The sequence below is a fragment of the Punica granatum genome, chromosome 3 (assembly GCF_007655135.1).
Source record: "Punica granatum isolate Tunisia-2019 chromosome 3, ASM765513v2, whole genome shotgun sequence".
Classification (NCBI taxonomy): Eukaryota; Viridiplantae; Streptophyta; class Magnoliopsida; order Myrtales; family Lythraceae; genus Punica; species Punica granatum.
The window spans coordinates 25,856,891-25,873,322 of NC_045129.1; the positions used below are offsets into that span (position 1 = coordinate 25,856,891).

Below are 16,432 nucleotides of genomic sequence, written 5' to 3' on the forward strand. Positions count from 1 at the left end.
TATGCTTTTCCACATCCATGGAGCCGATATTATTTTATCGATTCAATAAATAACGTGTTTGTGCATGTTGTATGCTTGAATGCGTTTTTCAAACAAACTCATGGCGATATCGGCTTTGTTAAATACGTGTTATTATCGTGTTTTAACGTTTGAGCATGGGAGAAATAGTCGAAATTGGGTTAAAGAGACGCTTGAAACCGAAACGGGTCAAGGAAACCCACGACTATTCCCAAGAGGAAAGAGCCGAGAGTTCTTTGACCTTATTTGGGTCAAGAACGGTCTCTTTACCTCAATGAAATTAATTTCTCGGATTTTGTGCAAATTGCAATTTTAATATTGTTGCAAATCCCGCATGCTAATACCTTTAAAACATTATTTTTAAAGTAAAAATGCATGGATTCATGTATGGTGACTCTTTCGGGCCATTTGAGTTCCGGGTATTTTTGGTCATTTTGACCAAATTATCCTCGATTCTCCTGGACCCGTCTTAGTCGTCGTATCATGAATTGTTTTCATTAAATAAGCTTTTTGGATACTGAAACTCCATTCAATGGATTAATTCATGATCTGTCTAATTGTCTGTAACCCGCACATTTACTGTATTCGGCATTTAATTTTAGTTGTAAATTCACAAACGGGTTAATCGGGACGTTCATATGATTAAACCCACTTGGCACTGATAAGTTTGCATGAATTGGTAATTAACTGATAATTTGTGTCGATGAGTTGTCAAATGACGTTAATGCCCTTTTCAAATCTTGTCTATTTCAAAACCCGAAAAGCGCAGTCTGATGTAGCACGACGTCTTCTAAAGGACTTATGGTCTCAACTTGAGTTTTAACCTAATTTCAGATAATTCAAGTCAGGATACAGAAGATCTTTCTAGATCACTTTCGGTTAGACCGACCGGTTTGGGGTTCTTGCATAACACTGGACGATCCAAGGAATTGGTCAAAATTGGTTACAGGCCGAGGTGGCTCACACTGCTATGTTTTCCCTTTTCTGAAAACAATTTTCAAATAAATGGCAGAATCGTTTTTTCACAATTCAGCGACACCCCTAGGGTTAGCTTGACAGAAAACACTACGGTATCAGGATATGAACGGGCTACCTGTTCAGGTGCAGGTTCATTTACAAAGCCTTTTCTTATCCACTGATAATTTTCCGTCATCCTAGCGTAGACTCGGTAACTAGAACGGTTATCTCTGTCAGAAAACATGCAAAATATTGATTAACCTTTCATTCGACCTAACCAAACACTAGATAATGGTTAAGAGGAATTCTAAATTCCAAATCTAGAGTCAAAACACGAGTTTGGCTAATTCAGTGGAAATTCAGTGTCATAATACAGAACAACTTTAAAAGCAATCCACACACAAAGAATTTGAATACAGACATCATGTCTATCAAGTCCTTGAAATAAAGCCGAATGCAAAATGTTTTACACGCATTTGTTTGTTTATCATATAACATTTGCTTACAAAAATACCCTTGGGTTAATAATCTGTTAATCCACGTACAGTCGGCAATAACAAACACATTGTCTGCAATATGCATGTTGTTTGTTACTTTTCTGCTATTGTTTGTTCATGCGAGTCGAGCCTGACCCATAGGACGCATTGCACTTAGGGTCTAACGCCCTAACCATCAATCACAGGGTCCAATGCCCTATTCACCGAGAGTGCTTGAATTTCAGTTTTTCGGTGTTTCCTCGAACTCACGGTGAGTTGGAGCGAAATAATAACCGGAAGCTAACTGATTGAGATTCAACCTTTTTCTATTTGTAATTTATTATTTTTCTGAGAACATTGTAAGGATTTATTTTGTACATTCATTCTGTAAGAATCTCAATCGGTGAGCGAACGATTCAAGAGTCGAATCAATCGAATCAGTCCAATGCTTGCCCAGACAAGAGTAATCCCAATATTTTGTGGTTCCGGTTCACGCAGGAATTCAAACATCATAGTTTGATGAACTGTAATGTAAGATTGTGAACCAATTCCCCGACATGCGGTTTTACTTCTCTCTCGGCTTCTCAACCGACATCGTTTAATTCACCGATTTTCTGATGTCAAAACGTGCGAGTCGAGCGCAACTTAATTCATGCGGTAAATAATTAAAACATGCAAGTCTAGCAAGTTAGAGTACCGAAAAGGCATGCGGGATATAGGCCCGCACGTAACATGAACCCCTGAACTCGAACTTTCCGGTTCCACATGACCAATGCCTTAGCAAAACTAGGTGTTTCATACCCCTAGACCAGGATAACTTATCGGCCCTCGACTTTCGGATCGTAAAATGATATGCGGCGACTCATTCTCACTCGTGTTTGTCACGCATTCCCGGGAAAGTGGACATGCCTAAGCCGCGCGATCCAAAAACGCGCATGCGGACCCTGACGAGAGTCCACATTCAGGTCCGTACAGCGACTTGTCCAACTTACTCGACTTCTCGACTTGGTTTCCTTCCTCTACCAACCATGAAAACACGTTAGAACTTGTCCCTTTCGTTGATCTTCACAGCTCACTAGCAACAGTTATTGGCAACCTTGAACACACGGTCACAACTTCAATCGAGGTTGTAGGTGATGAGGAGGGGAGGGGTTTGTTCGAGTTGCTTAAAGGTTTTGTGGGTCACAGCTTCGACCTCTCGGATTGTTCTATCAATCACCGCTTGTTAGTTTTAGGGTAGAGAGACAAAGGGAAAAAGAGGAAGATAAAAAGATATTTCGAAGGGATTCTTCAAAATTTTGGCTCTTTCTAATTTTTAATTTTGGCAGATGTCTTCGAATTTTGGTTGGACGGGAGAGTTCCCCCTCAACCATTTAATCTTTCTTTTTAAAAAGGGTTGACGCTTTTTGAAGCTTCGTCCTAAACGGCCATATCGATTCCAAGGAGACAACATGCTATCCCTTCTATTGTGATGTAAGAATATCAGTAGCAACAAATTGTCATAAGCTGACAACATGTTGGTCAAGACCATTATAACACACTAAATCTTATAAATTTAACGTCAACTTATTTTTCTTGAGGTACTCATTGAGGTTTAATTCTAATAGCATAACATTAACTAATATTGGTAGTTGGATTTGTGCTAGTCGGATGTAAATTGGTCCATCTAACAAGTAGAACGGCTAGTTGGAAAGTATTGTAATTGGTTAGTCCAACTCTTGAGTGTTCTACTTAGTCACATGATTTTATGGAAGATAATTATAGTTTGATAGGTTTAAGTCTCTTTCATAAAACCTATTTATTGTATGTTTCAAGGAGGTGTATACATTCTTTCAATTGTTCAATCGATCTCTTATAATATGTGGCCATGCTTGTCGGGGATTTTTTTCGATTTCGAGGAAATCTAGGCCATAATGAATTCAAAAGTTGTCTTGTATAATCAAAATGACAGCTGTAAGCTTGTTTTAACTTTGGGAATATTATGTTGTGGGGTTTTTCCTAAAGGAGTTGTGTAATTGACCATTACATTTTAGATTTGGGCCATAGACAAACTTGAAGGTAGATGAATGTGCATTGGAAGTTATCTATGATGAAGACCCACGAATTGAATCATTAATAGTGCATACTAAAAGTCTGAAAGTACATTTTGACGTACGTATATCAAGCAACCGATGCAGGAGGTAATTGCAGGTATGATAAGTCAAGCTTGGGAGAAACAAGTCTCTTACCACTTCAATTCCATCCTTATTGATTGGGTGTCAATTACCTTCACACTTTCCAAATTCATGTGAAATATTTTTCTTGTTTCATACAAATATGAAAGAGTACCGATGATGTTAAGTCATGTCTTCAATTATCTCGGTTAGAGTATACATATACCAAATTTCCATATGAAAAGTGGAGAAAGTAATTACCAATATTAGAAAATTCATTGTTTTGGAATGATTTTCTAAAATATTGCACAACATTTTGTTTGTTAACAAGATTAATTAAATCGGTCTTTTGATAAAAAAAAAAACTACCGTGAATTTGCCCAAAAATTATATCTTGAATCACTTCATCAACATTATCCTCGATATATCTTGCATTCCACGACAACAGATTTTCATATGGAGACAACATCTTACCCTTTCTACTATAAGCCACAAAAACAAGTGACAATAGATAGTCATAAAGTGACAATATGTTTCTCCTCACACCTTTGCATTTTGACAATATATTTGAAACACCCAATGGCAAAATGATAATTTGTTGACAAAAAATTTGAATCTTTTGAATGAGCGGGAATTTTTCTGCTTAGAATAAACAAAGGTCGACATTTGAAAAGCGTCGGTATTGATGCAAATGCGCCAACCTTGACCCCTCTGCGGCGAAGTTTTTTTTAAAAGTCGGGAAAATTTTCAAAAACGTAGAAATTGAATAAACAAAATGTCACATTTTTTTGCGCCGGCTAAAACTCCAAAAGCATCGGCATAAGATTAACAAAAGCGGAAGCTTTTCAAAACGTCAGTAAAACTGGTCAAATCCCAATGTTTTTCAAAATGTTGGGATGAGCCAATTTCAGCAATTTCTCCGGACGTTTTGCTTTTCTTTGGGAAGGAAAAGTCGAGCTAAGCCCGTTTCGCTCTAGTGTAAGATGCCGACACGTCAATGTCTTGTAGCAGAATTGTAATTCCATGTGTTGTTCTCATCATGGAGGTACTGAAATCTGACTGGTTGTAATCAATATCGTTTGTTTGACTTTCTTTATGAGTTTTCTCATGTAGTTTTGGCTTAAATGTTATCCAGCATCTACTTCGTAGGAAGATTGTTGAAACTAGCTTACTGATGTATGTTTGCTCTTAAACCGTCCATGAAGAGTACATTTATAAGCTGAACTTGTTTTGGGGCAATGAATATCCCGATAAGCCACCACCGTGAGACTCCAGGCTCGTATTTAACATGACTTGCACCAATCAAGAGACTGGAATGGTATGCATGTCTTCAACTTCAATTCCGTTGAGTTTGAACCAAGTCTCCTCCCAGTGCTCTGTAATTGTCAGAGGTAGTACACAGTGGAACACATACTATTACAGTTGAAAAAGGAAATGCTATCACCACAGAAAATTAACATCTTCCCAGATGTATACTGGTCGACTGAGAAATTATTCACTCAGTCTACCTGTGATATCGGCTCTGCTTACGTCCGATATTGAGCTCGACATTTCTCTTATATTATTTTTTCAATTGATTCTTTCTCGAAAATATTAATCATCGAAACACCTTGCATTCGGTCAATGGGAAGACAGATTGGATCCTCCTATCCGATCATCATAATTATTTTATCATTCCAAATAAATATTAAGGAATACACACGCGCACGTTCAAATGTGGAATTAATTGTGGATAATGGCGGGCTAATCCAGAAGGCCGCCACAAAAGCCAAAAAATAATTTTAATTTTTTTTACGATTATTCATGTAGATAAATATTAATTAATCTAGAGTCGCCACATAAAAAAAAATAGAAAATGCAAGTCAAACGTATAAGGAGGACCTTCGGAGCTAATCGAAATAATCACGTGGATTAACAAATCAAAATTAAGCCAATGCACAAGCATATATTATATCGTAAGGTAACGGTTTAAAAAATCTAAATTTTCATCTATTCTTCATATAGTTTTTTATATATATATATATATATATAGATTTTTTTAATAATAATGATAGATATAGCAATAGATTAATCACCGATTGACGATCTCATCTATAAAAGTTTACACCGAGTAAATAAGTCCTAGGCTTTTGGGGCCCGACCACAGAACTTGATTGATGCATCAACAATAGGGTTAATTGCAAAAAGAGAGGGAAAAAAAAGAATTTTGTTCATTTTATCAAATCTAACACGATTTTTGGAAATTCCGTGAAAAAATATAAATTATTGATTTAGTAATACGTCCAACACGATATCATTTTTTCCATCAATTTTAATGAATCCGCCAGCGTAGCACTTGACGATGCTATGTGGCATACACGGAAGACTGAGGGGGCGTAATCTACATACATAATTAATAAAATTAATTGAAGCGATTATGAATGTGCCATATATAGGATTGGGCTGCCGCTGTTGCATCCACTAAGCAATGCCTTTCCGCGTTTCAGATTAATTATGTTATATGTCCATCTTACCTAGCCAAAAAAGAAATAGTTATATGTCCAGCAACTTTCACTTAAGTACATATCCAGATGCAAGAAAATAGATTTAAGAATCATTATTGAGATTTATCGTGCTGTTTTTGTTCATATCCATGTGACACGAGTAGATGGAGTATTAAAGCCACACGTTACCACGTGCGGACTAGTATTCAGAATTGTCAATTCCGCATCAGAAAAATAGAAAGAAATCCTTGAGTTTATATATGATATTGGATTAACAACCTATCAACTCGAATTTTAAGTTTGGAGATGAGCCGATCCTTCATATGTTCAATGGAAATTGTACAATTTTATATCGAGATTTGTGATCGGAAGTTTTACTCCACTTTGTGTTGCAATAACTTATGGAAACTCCAACTACCTAGGTGGTAGCCCAGTTGGTAACGGATTTCGTCTTTCAAAGGGGAGGTCAAGGGGTCGAAACTCGACTTAAACACGAAAGAGTTTGCGTTAGTAGACCCTTGTCATCTACCCTATGTGAGCTATTCTGGTCCACTGTGCACTTTGGTGGGTCATGGTGACTTAGGTGGGCTATGTCTCATGAGCCTTTTACTCAATCGGGCGAATGGAACATTCCATAGAGGCTGTGGAGCCCCTCTTGTCTCTAGAGAGGGGTTGCTATGCTGGTCTCCCCCTCCCGGCCTTTTATTTAGCTAAAAAAAAAAAACCTTATGGAAACCCCATAACTGTATTGACAATTTCTTGTAACTACTTGTGAAATAAGTATATCGTGAGTTTGGACTTTGGAAAGTATTCTATCGTGAGTTTTACTATCCATCTCTATTTGAAATGAAGATGGAAGGGATATATAGGTATCCATGAAACTCGAGACCTTATGATACTTACTTGAGGTACAGAGATCGTACCATATACTACCGACTTGTTATTCCTACGGCACATCGCTTTTGTTGAACATAAAACCGATTTACATATTCAAAGAATGTTAAAATCAAGTGGAAAATATAGTCAGTTACAAACATGATCAGCACATGTCAATTAAATCTCAATTAAGTTTTAATCTCTGGAGTTGGGCTGTATATTTTAATTTCCTTATAGGGATTCCTTATATGAGTAATGTTTCCAACAAAAACAATTTTGTAATTATTATCATACGTTGACAGTGATTAATGAATTATATATTGTGCAAGTAGACATACATATGAAAAGAGGAAGTTTCCATTCCAATTTTATGATTAAATTACGAATTTCTCTCAGTGCCCCTACAATTATAAATAGGCTCGGCTCCTGCCTCTACCCAAGAACTCCATACCCATCTTCAAACCCAAAGCTTAAAGTTGATACCAAAGCTTTAACAACTTTTCCCAGATTCCATTGCTTTTCCTTTATTAGAGCTAGTTAGACATGGCCGCTGCCTCTCACGTCTCCCACGCTAGCCGGAACTCAAGAACAAAGCGTTCTCCAGAAGCATGTGTCCTTCTTCGATCGGAACCATGACGGCGTCGTCTACCCATGGGAGACCTTCAAAGGTAACACATACCTTGAAATCTTCTTCTTCTAGAGTTTTAATGTGATATATATGTTCATGAAATAGATATATTTTTAGTTTAAAAACCCAACTTCGGTTAAAATTTTTCCCCTATTTAAATAAGGGAATGTATTAAATTCGAATATATGAATTATTATTATTATTGCAGGTTTTAGGGCGATTGGGCGTGGGATTCCTCTGTCCACCTTCGCCGCCGTCTTCATCAATGTCGGTCTCAGCAGGAAAACTCGTCCGGTAATTACATACTCGCCTTTTTCTTTCCTTAAATTTTTTTTCTTGAATTGCCTGTCTTGCATTTTTCATACTAGCTTGTTGGCACACATTGTGATTGCGTCAATATACAGATGGTATAATCCGCACGCAACACTATCAATTGCTTGTTTCTTGGTGCCATGTTTAATTAGTACGAGAACATCACATGCTTTTGTTCACGATCCTACGACCTTTTGCATTCTTGCCTCAGTAAGGTTTATAGAATTAGAAAAGAATATTAACGCATTATATGAATAATGAATTACTTTAAGAAAAAAAAACTTTTATCAATTTAAGGACAGTCTAACCTTATACAAGGACTTCTTCTGAATGCAACGTTTTATTGTTGTCAGCAACTCGTATTGGTCCACCGGCCCAGAGGGACAAAATTGTCATTTATATCATCCCTTGAAAGGAAGTATTTTTACATTAAACGCTCAAGCATTCAGGACTTTCAAAATTTGGGCATTTTCCTAATTCGATGCCAATTTCACACTTTTCAAAAAAAATACTCTACGGGGCGTTTTTGAATTTAACGTGCATCAACGTTAATTTTTCAAAATCTGGGATAAAAACTCGAGACTGAAAGATATTTTATTGCGTAACATTGATCCCTGAATTTTTCTAAGCACGATGGTGGTCTTGGATCATTTTTCTGATCTCCAATTGAAAATACGAGAATTTCAATCTTTACGCACGTCAATTCAATTTTTGAAAAAAAAAAAGTCAAACGGGCGTTTGACTTCTGCAACCCGTTTCTTCCCGCCCACTTTCCCTTTCTTCCCCGTTTCCTTTTTCTTTTTTCCTTCCTTTTCCTTTCTTTCTCCTTTTCTTTCTTCTCTTCCTCTCCCAGTCTACTCCTTGACCGAACCTGCAGCCTCTCCTTTTCCTTCCTTTTTCCTCTTTTCTGTCGCCCTTCTGCTGCCCTGGCCTGCAGCCGCCTTCTCCCCTCTACTTCTCCTGCAACTTGACAAACCACTCTCCTCTCTTCTCCCTTTTCTTCCTCTGTTTTCTTCCGCCAACAGCCCACCAAGATCAGCAACTTTCCCTACCTTTTGCTCCTTCCTTTTCCTCTGTCGTGACGTTTCCTATCACCTTTGCAGCTTCATCCTCCTCTGTCTCCTCTGCAGAAAGGGGGGCCATACAGCTTGCCAATTTCTGGTCACCTCCCCTTTGTTTGTTCTCTGCTTTTCCTCACGCCAGCCCATGCTCACCCATGCACGCCTACCCGATCACTGAGCCGAACCTCTGTTGTCCCAACTCTTCTCATGCAAACCCTCTGACCCTCTCCTGCTCCTCTTCTCTGTCACACGAAAACTTCCCATCATGACCGGCAGCTCACTCCCTGCCCGACTCTCGATCCCTCTCCGAACCTGACTTCTCCTCACGCAACTCTTCCTCGCGATCACATCCCCAATCTCTCCTCTGTTTTCCTTTCTTCTTCTTTTTTCCGTCATTACCTCATGGCAGCTTGGAAGGGTCGGACCAGTCAACGTCATCACACCACCTTCCTCTTCTCTCTCTGCTTCACCTGTAGAACCGTGCCAGCAACTTGCCTCGACCTCCTTTTTCTTCCTTCCTGTCACTCCCTCGTTACGCCTCGGCCCCCCCAACAGCCCTCTCGGACTCTACCTCTACTGCTCATAGCTCGTCCTCACACGGCAGCCCACTCCCGTTCTCCCTCAATTCCACACAGTCTCCCCTCAGTTCCTCACGGACAACCCTCAACATTCCCCTTAACGTCCTCAGCTCATCTCCCTGCCTTCAGTAACTCACTCGCAGACCTCCATTCCCCTCAGTTGGCCCTCTTCCTCTGGATAGTCCTCAGCTCGACACTCACTTCATAACAACCCTAGCTCATTTGGACATCCCTCATCTCACCCTCGGAGCAGACCATTCAAACCGACCCACACTCGCCTTCCTCTTCAACTCTCTGTCGGGTCTTTCAGAGCTCCTCCGACTCGTGAACTGCCCCCAGCCGACCGCCAAAAGCCTCCGAAGAGCAGGGTGCCACCAGGCCTATCATTGCAACAGCCCTCTAACTCTCCTGTCTCATTCAGGTTTCATCTTACTCTCACGGGTTTTCTCCTGCATTCTCGGGTCAATTCAGGTTGAAGGCGTCTCGAGCCATTTGCGGCCACCCCCGGAGAGCCCCTGACAGCCTGGAAACGCTGCGTCCAGCCGCTATCCCATGCCTAGCAATCGACTCCAGCCCAGTTCTCTTACCGTGCGATTTCCTCCAGTCGGGTCTGCTAGACCCGATCGGACACTTGTCTAGCCCGACTTCCAAATTTTCTCTCGAAGCTAGGTATAAATCCCGACTTAGTAACATGCTTAGGGCATCATTTACATATACTAATATTTGTTTTAAGGGTGATAACGTGAAATAAACGCTTGTGAACCGTGTTGAGAAACAGAACTATTCTAAACTTGGGTTTAGGAACTTTTCAATCTGTCTCACTTCAGTCCCTACGACTCTTTCCACTTTTTCCATATCAGCCCTAAACTTTCAAATTTGTTTCAATCAAACCCTAAGCCGTTTTCAGCATTTTCAGTTCAGCAACTGAACTTTTCAGACTATTCAGATCTGTCTAGGGAACTTTTCAATCTGTTCAGTTCAGTCCCTGCAACTCTTTTCACTTTTTCTAGATTAGTACGAAACTTCAGATCTGTTTCAACTGAACCCTGGGCTATTTTCAGCATTTTTAATTCAGCCACTGAATTCGCTAGACAATTCAGATCAGTCCATAGAACTTTTCACCTATTTTCAGTTCAGTCCCTAACGTTCTTAACAAATCCAGAATGGCCGTAGTCGACATTTCACATTTTCAAAGTTATCCTTGACTCTTGAACTATTCCAAATCAGTCCCCGAGATTTTAGCCTAATTTTCAAATAAGCCTCAGCTCTTTTGAAATTATTCAATTCAGTCCTTGAACATTTTAAAAAAATTAAATAAAGTGAAATAAAATAATAAGGACTTCCAACCCGTCCTATTTGAGTCCCCGACCGACGATATGCATGTTCTTTCAATAAGTTGTCTTGCTTATTATGCGTATGTGACATGGCAATACGTATTTTTATGTTTTCCCTTCCATGAGTCGGCGTTATCTTATCGATTCCGTTAATATTGCGTTTGTGTATGCTTGTATGTTTTCCTGCGTTCCTCGTGATCATGGCGGCGCCGGCTTCGTAAAATATGCATTATAATCGTGATTCATATATGTTTGCGTGCAACCGTATTTTTCGTTTGGCATTGATCGGTTGATAAATCGTAAGTTAAATGCATTAGTTTGAAATAATGTGCATGGATTTGTGTATCGGCGATTATCTCGGGCCCACGAGGGTCCAAGAGTGTATCAGCCATCATCGACCGGGCATTCTTGGTCTTTGGGGATCCGTCTTGGTCTTCGTGTCACAAATCACTTCATAAACCCGTAGTATTCAAGGCATAGGACAATAATCACTAAAAGAATTTCACATACAGGAAAATGGACGTGTTACTTGACTAAATAAATCATTCGGCTTTAAGCAAAGTGCATAAATTGTTGTGGCACTTCATAAACCCGTAGTATCCAAGGCATGGAACAATAATCACTAAAAGAATTTCACATACGGGAAAATGGATGTGTAACTTGACTAAATAAATCATTCGGCTTTAAGCAAAGTGCATAAATTGACAAATAACCGGTAACCGCATCGATAATTTTAGGATGGCTCTATCTGTTGATAAAATGCGAAATTTGACTAATCATACACTTAGCATAATCAAACGAGGGCAAATAGGCAAAAAGGGTTAGGTTCTGGGCTTTCAGGTGAAAAACATGTTCTTGGCATAATCTGTTAAAGTCGCACTGTCACAAAGCAGAACAATCTAAAAGAGACCTACACACACTTAGTTAGCCTAGCACCATGCCTGCACATGTTCTGCTTAGGCTAGGAAATCATTTGCCAAACACGTAGTACGCGTAACCCGAGTACGGAATCGGATCTTGCCTCGGCTTACTGCCTTACTCCTAGTAGTGTCTATGTGGAAGACGAATCGGATCGGGTAAGTAAGTCGTGGTCGGACATGACCCGGGAACTCGACCGATCCTATGGCTATCACGAGAGTCAAACGACTCTTCTGCTATCCGTCGGTTCGGTTGGACCCGACCCCCGGATCCCTGAGCCCGCGTTGCCTTTATTTATTTTTCGGTTATTCAAGTCTCATGGTGATCGGAGAGAAATAATGACCGAGCACAAACTGACCGGGGTTCAGTCGTTATAATTGGTATTTTTATTTATGTGAGAAAATAGTGTAAGGATTTATTTGGTACCTTTGTTCATGTAAGAATCCCGGTCGAAGAGTGAACGGTCCGAATGTTGAATCGGTCGAGTTGATCTACTTACCGAGGGACGAGTAAACCCAATGCTTCGCGGTTTTGGTTCACGCGGGACGTTGACCATCACGATCCGATGAATCATTACGCGAGGATAGTGAACCGATTCCTCGATGTATGGGCCTACTCCTTTCTCGGGTTCTTAGCTCGAATCAACTGTTTTCATCGAAGTTGCAGTGTCAAAAAGAGTGAGGGGTGTGCAACCTAATTTACGTGGTAAATGAAATAAAACGATAAACCCTAGACAAACAGAGTACGGAAGAGGCGTGTGAGATATAGGCTTTGCACGTAATAGAAACCCCGGATCTAGAATTTTTTGTTCCGCAAGACCAATGCCTTAGCGACTAGGTGTACTCCGTACCCTAAGCCCGGGTAACTTGTCGGTCCTCAACCTTTGGGTCGTAAAATGGCAAGTGTCGACTCCTTCTCACGCGTGTCCGTCACGTGTCCCCACAGGAAGGTGGACACTCCCAAGCCATGCGATAGCGCACGCATGCGGACCCCGACGAAACGAAATTCGGGTCCACACAATTGTGATCGATGGTATTGATCGTATTGACTCCTCTATGCACGTCAATGATATTTGTCTCCATAGTCGATCCAATATTTTTAGGTTTGGATTGTACGGACCTGAATGTGGACTCTCGTCGAGGCCCACATGCGCGCGACCTAAAATTGCGCTGCTTGAGAGTATCCACCTTCCTGTGGGGACGCGTGACGGACACGGGTGAGAAGGAGTCGCCACTTATCATTTTACGACCCGAAAGTCGATGGCTGATAAGTTACCCGGGTCTAGGGGTATGGAACACCTAGTTGTTGTTAAGGCATTGATCTATGCGGAACCGGAAAGTCCGAGTTCAGGGGTTCATGTTACGTCGGGCCTATATCCCGCACGCCCTTTCGGTACTCTGGTTTGCTAGGCTTGCATATTTTATTATTTATCGCATGAATTAAGTTACACTCGGCTCGCACGTTTTGACACCGTAAGTTCGACGAATCAAACAATATCGATTGAAAAGCTGAGAGAGAAGTAAATCTGTGTGTCGGGGAATTGATTCACAATCTTGCGTTACAGTTCATCAAACCATAGAGGTTAAATCCCTGCGTGAACCCGAACCGTGAGATCTTGGATTCACTTTCCTTTAGGCAAGCATTAGACCGACTCGATTAATTCGACTCTCGGACCGTTCGCTCACCGACTGGAATTCTTACAGAATTAATGTACAAAATAAAATCCTTACAATGCTTTCGAAAACAATAAATACAAATTACAAATAGGGTCGAATTCCAGTCGATTCACGTTCGATTATTATTCCGCTCTAACTCACCATGAGTTTAGGGAAAAGACCGAAGAATTGAAATTCAATGCACGCTCTCACTAAATAGGGCGTTGGACCCTGTGAGTGATGATTAGGGCGTTGGACCCTGTTGTACGATGATTAGGGCGTTGAATCCTAATTTTATTCAGCCTAAGGATCAGGCTCAACCCGCATGGCAAACAGGTGCAGAAATGTAACACGCAATATGTTAATAACAGATAAAGTGTTTGTTACTGTCAAATGTACGTGTCTTAGCAAATTGTTAATCCGGGGTATTTTGGCATGCAAATCTTACCCTAGACAAACAAGCACATGCCAATATTTTAGCATTCGACTTTGGTTTGAGAATCTGACATATCGGGTGTCTGTAGTCAAGTTTCGTATGTGTGGATTGCTTTTACAGTGATTCGGTGTTTTGACACTGAATTACCACTGAATTCATCCAAAATTGTGTTTTGACTCTAGACTTGGAACCTAGAGTACCACCTAACCATTTTCTAGCGTTTGGTTAGATCGAGTGAAATGATTAGTCAAGTAATTATATTTTGATACATAATACCCGACTAACACCCTGAACTATGCTAAGATGACAGAAACTCATCAGTGGGAATAAGAAAGGCTATACAGATGAATTTGTGCCTGAACAAGTAGCCCGTTCCTATTTCGATACCATCATGTTTCCATCAAACTAACCCCTGGGGTGTCGCCAAATCACAAAATGATGTTTTTGCCATTGACTTGAAAATGTATTTTTCAGAAAAGGGAAACAACGCAATATGGGCCACCTCGGCCTGTAATCGGTGTTGACTAATTCCTTGGATCTTTCAGGGTTATGCGAGAACCCCGTAAAAGCCAAAGATTTGGTCGATCTATCCGGAAGTGGTCTAAAAGGAGTTTTTGTATTCCGACCTGAATTACCTAAAGTCAGGTGAAACTCAAGTCAAAACACACAAGTTTCTCCTAGATGTCCATATTACTTCGTATTGCATGTCTCGGGTTTGGAAGTATGCTTATTTTGAAAAAGGGCATTAACACCGTTTTATAATTCGTCGACGCGAGTTACAGATTAATGTCCAATTCGTGCAAAGTTGTTTAAATTGAATGAATTAACCGTGTGAACGTCCCGATTAACCCGTTCGTGAAATTAATGCTTAAGGGTTGTGCCGAATGCATTGATTATGAAAACGATTCGTGACTCGATGACCAAGGCGATTCCATAAGGATGGAGGCTAATTTGGTCCAATGACCGAAAATACTCTCATAACCGAATGGACCCAAATGAGTCATCGATACCCGAATCCATGCATGTTTTGTTTGGAAAAGATATTTTCATGCGATATTGCGACAATAATGTAGATTGCAAATTACACAAAATCCGAGAACGGACTTAAAACGGGGAGAGGAAGCCTCGTGCAACCCGTACGAGTCTAAGAGACTCTCAGCCATTTCTCCTTGGAGAAAACCAAGAGGTCTCATGGCCCACATCGGGTTCCACGAGTTTTCCCCGTCTCGTTTCGAATCATTTGTCGCATGTTCAAACAACAAACACGATAAATGACACGATTAAACGAAAGTCGGTATTGCCATGATTTAAATAACATATTCAAACATGCACAAACAAGTTATTTAGGGAATCGATAAAACAATACCGCCTCCATGGATGCGGGAAAACATAAAAATTTGGGAAACAACTCAACTCGGAGCAAGGAAACCGGTCTTGACCCAAAAAGGTCAAGAATACCCTCGGCTACCTCTCCAAGAGGTTAATTTGAGAGGTATCTCGGCTTTTCAGGATCGATATGGTTTCCTTAACTTCGATTTAAGTATTTCTCGACATGCTAGCACATATTACGATAATAAATATGCATGATATAATATTGAAATTGCATAAAAATTAAAACTTGCAAGTAAAACATGCATAAAATCAACTTATAACTCCGTAAACACAACGAAAACGTAAAAGTCCTAACTCCTGTAAGTCGAGAATGGTCATACCTAGTCCCGGCATGCGGGATGGGACTGTTAGAAGTCGGGTTGGACCGTTGGTGGGTCGAGTTTGGGCTGTTTTTCGTTGAACAGACCCGGATGGCAGCAACAGGCCCGTCTGGAGCAATTTGACCCGACTGGGCACCCGGGAGAAAACAGGCCGGTTCAGGCGGCTCAGGTGGCTTTTCGGAGAGTTCTCAACTGTTCCAGAAAGCTAAGAGGGTTCTTAATGTCCCTGCGGTGGTTTTGGGAGGAGAGCACGCGTGGATTTTTCGAAAATCGAAAGCAAGGTCAGGTCAGTAAACAGAAAATAGACCCAACTGGGCCAGAACAGACCCGACTGGCACAAGTCGGGCCGGACGTCACCACGAAGGCTTCCGATGGAATTTTGAGGCAAGGTCAGCGTCCCTGGGTAGCCAAGGGACCCCTCTAGGTTTCCGTGGAGGTCGTTTGCTCCCAGAGTTATCGAGTCGACCCATATAGTCCTACAAAGATCACGGAAAACAGAGTGCGTCCTGGAAACTGGCCCGATTGGGCAGTTTTCGGGTCGGAATTCACCACGGTGGATCCCGATGGACTTTTGATGCAAGGTCAGCGGATCCTGACTCCTAACTCACCTCCGGAGGTGATGGTGGTGGTCTTTTGGTGAAAAGGGTCTCGGATCGACCCGATCTGCAAGAAAACGGCACAAACAATCAGAAATTTCGACCCGACTGGGCAATCGAGCTGTTTCTTCGTGCTGGGCTAAAACCAACGGGTTTTTCTTGGATTTCTTGACTCCTTGACACCCTAGGGTTGTGTAGGGAGGCGTTTGATGGGTTTTGAAAACTCAAACCGACCCGGA

At 40.9% G+C, this 16,432-nt stretch overlaps 1 long non-coding RNA gene across 1 annotated transcript; it reads left to right on the forward strand.

Annotated features, from left to right (window-relative positions):
• The first annotated feature begins 7,424 nt into the window (after positions 1-7,424).
• LOC116201962 lies at positions 7,425-8,082 on the forward strand. Its single transcript, XR_004155966.1, has 2 exons — positions 7,425-7,631; positions 7,800-8,082. It is a non-coding gene; the product is annotated as an uncharacterized LOC116201962 (long non-coding RNA).
• Positions 8,083-16,432: the final 8,350 nt, after the last annotated feature.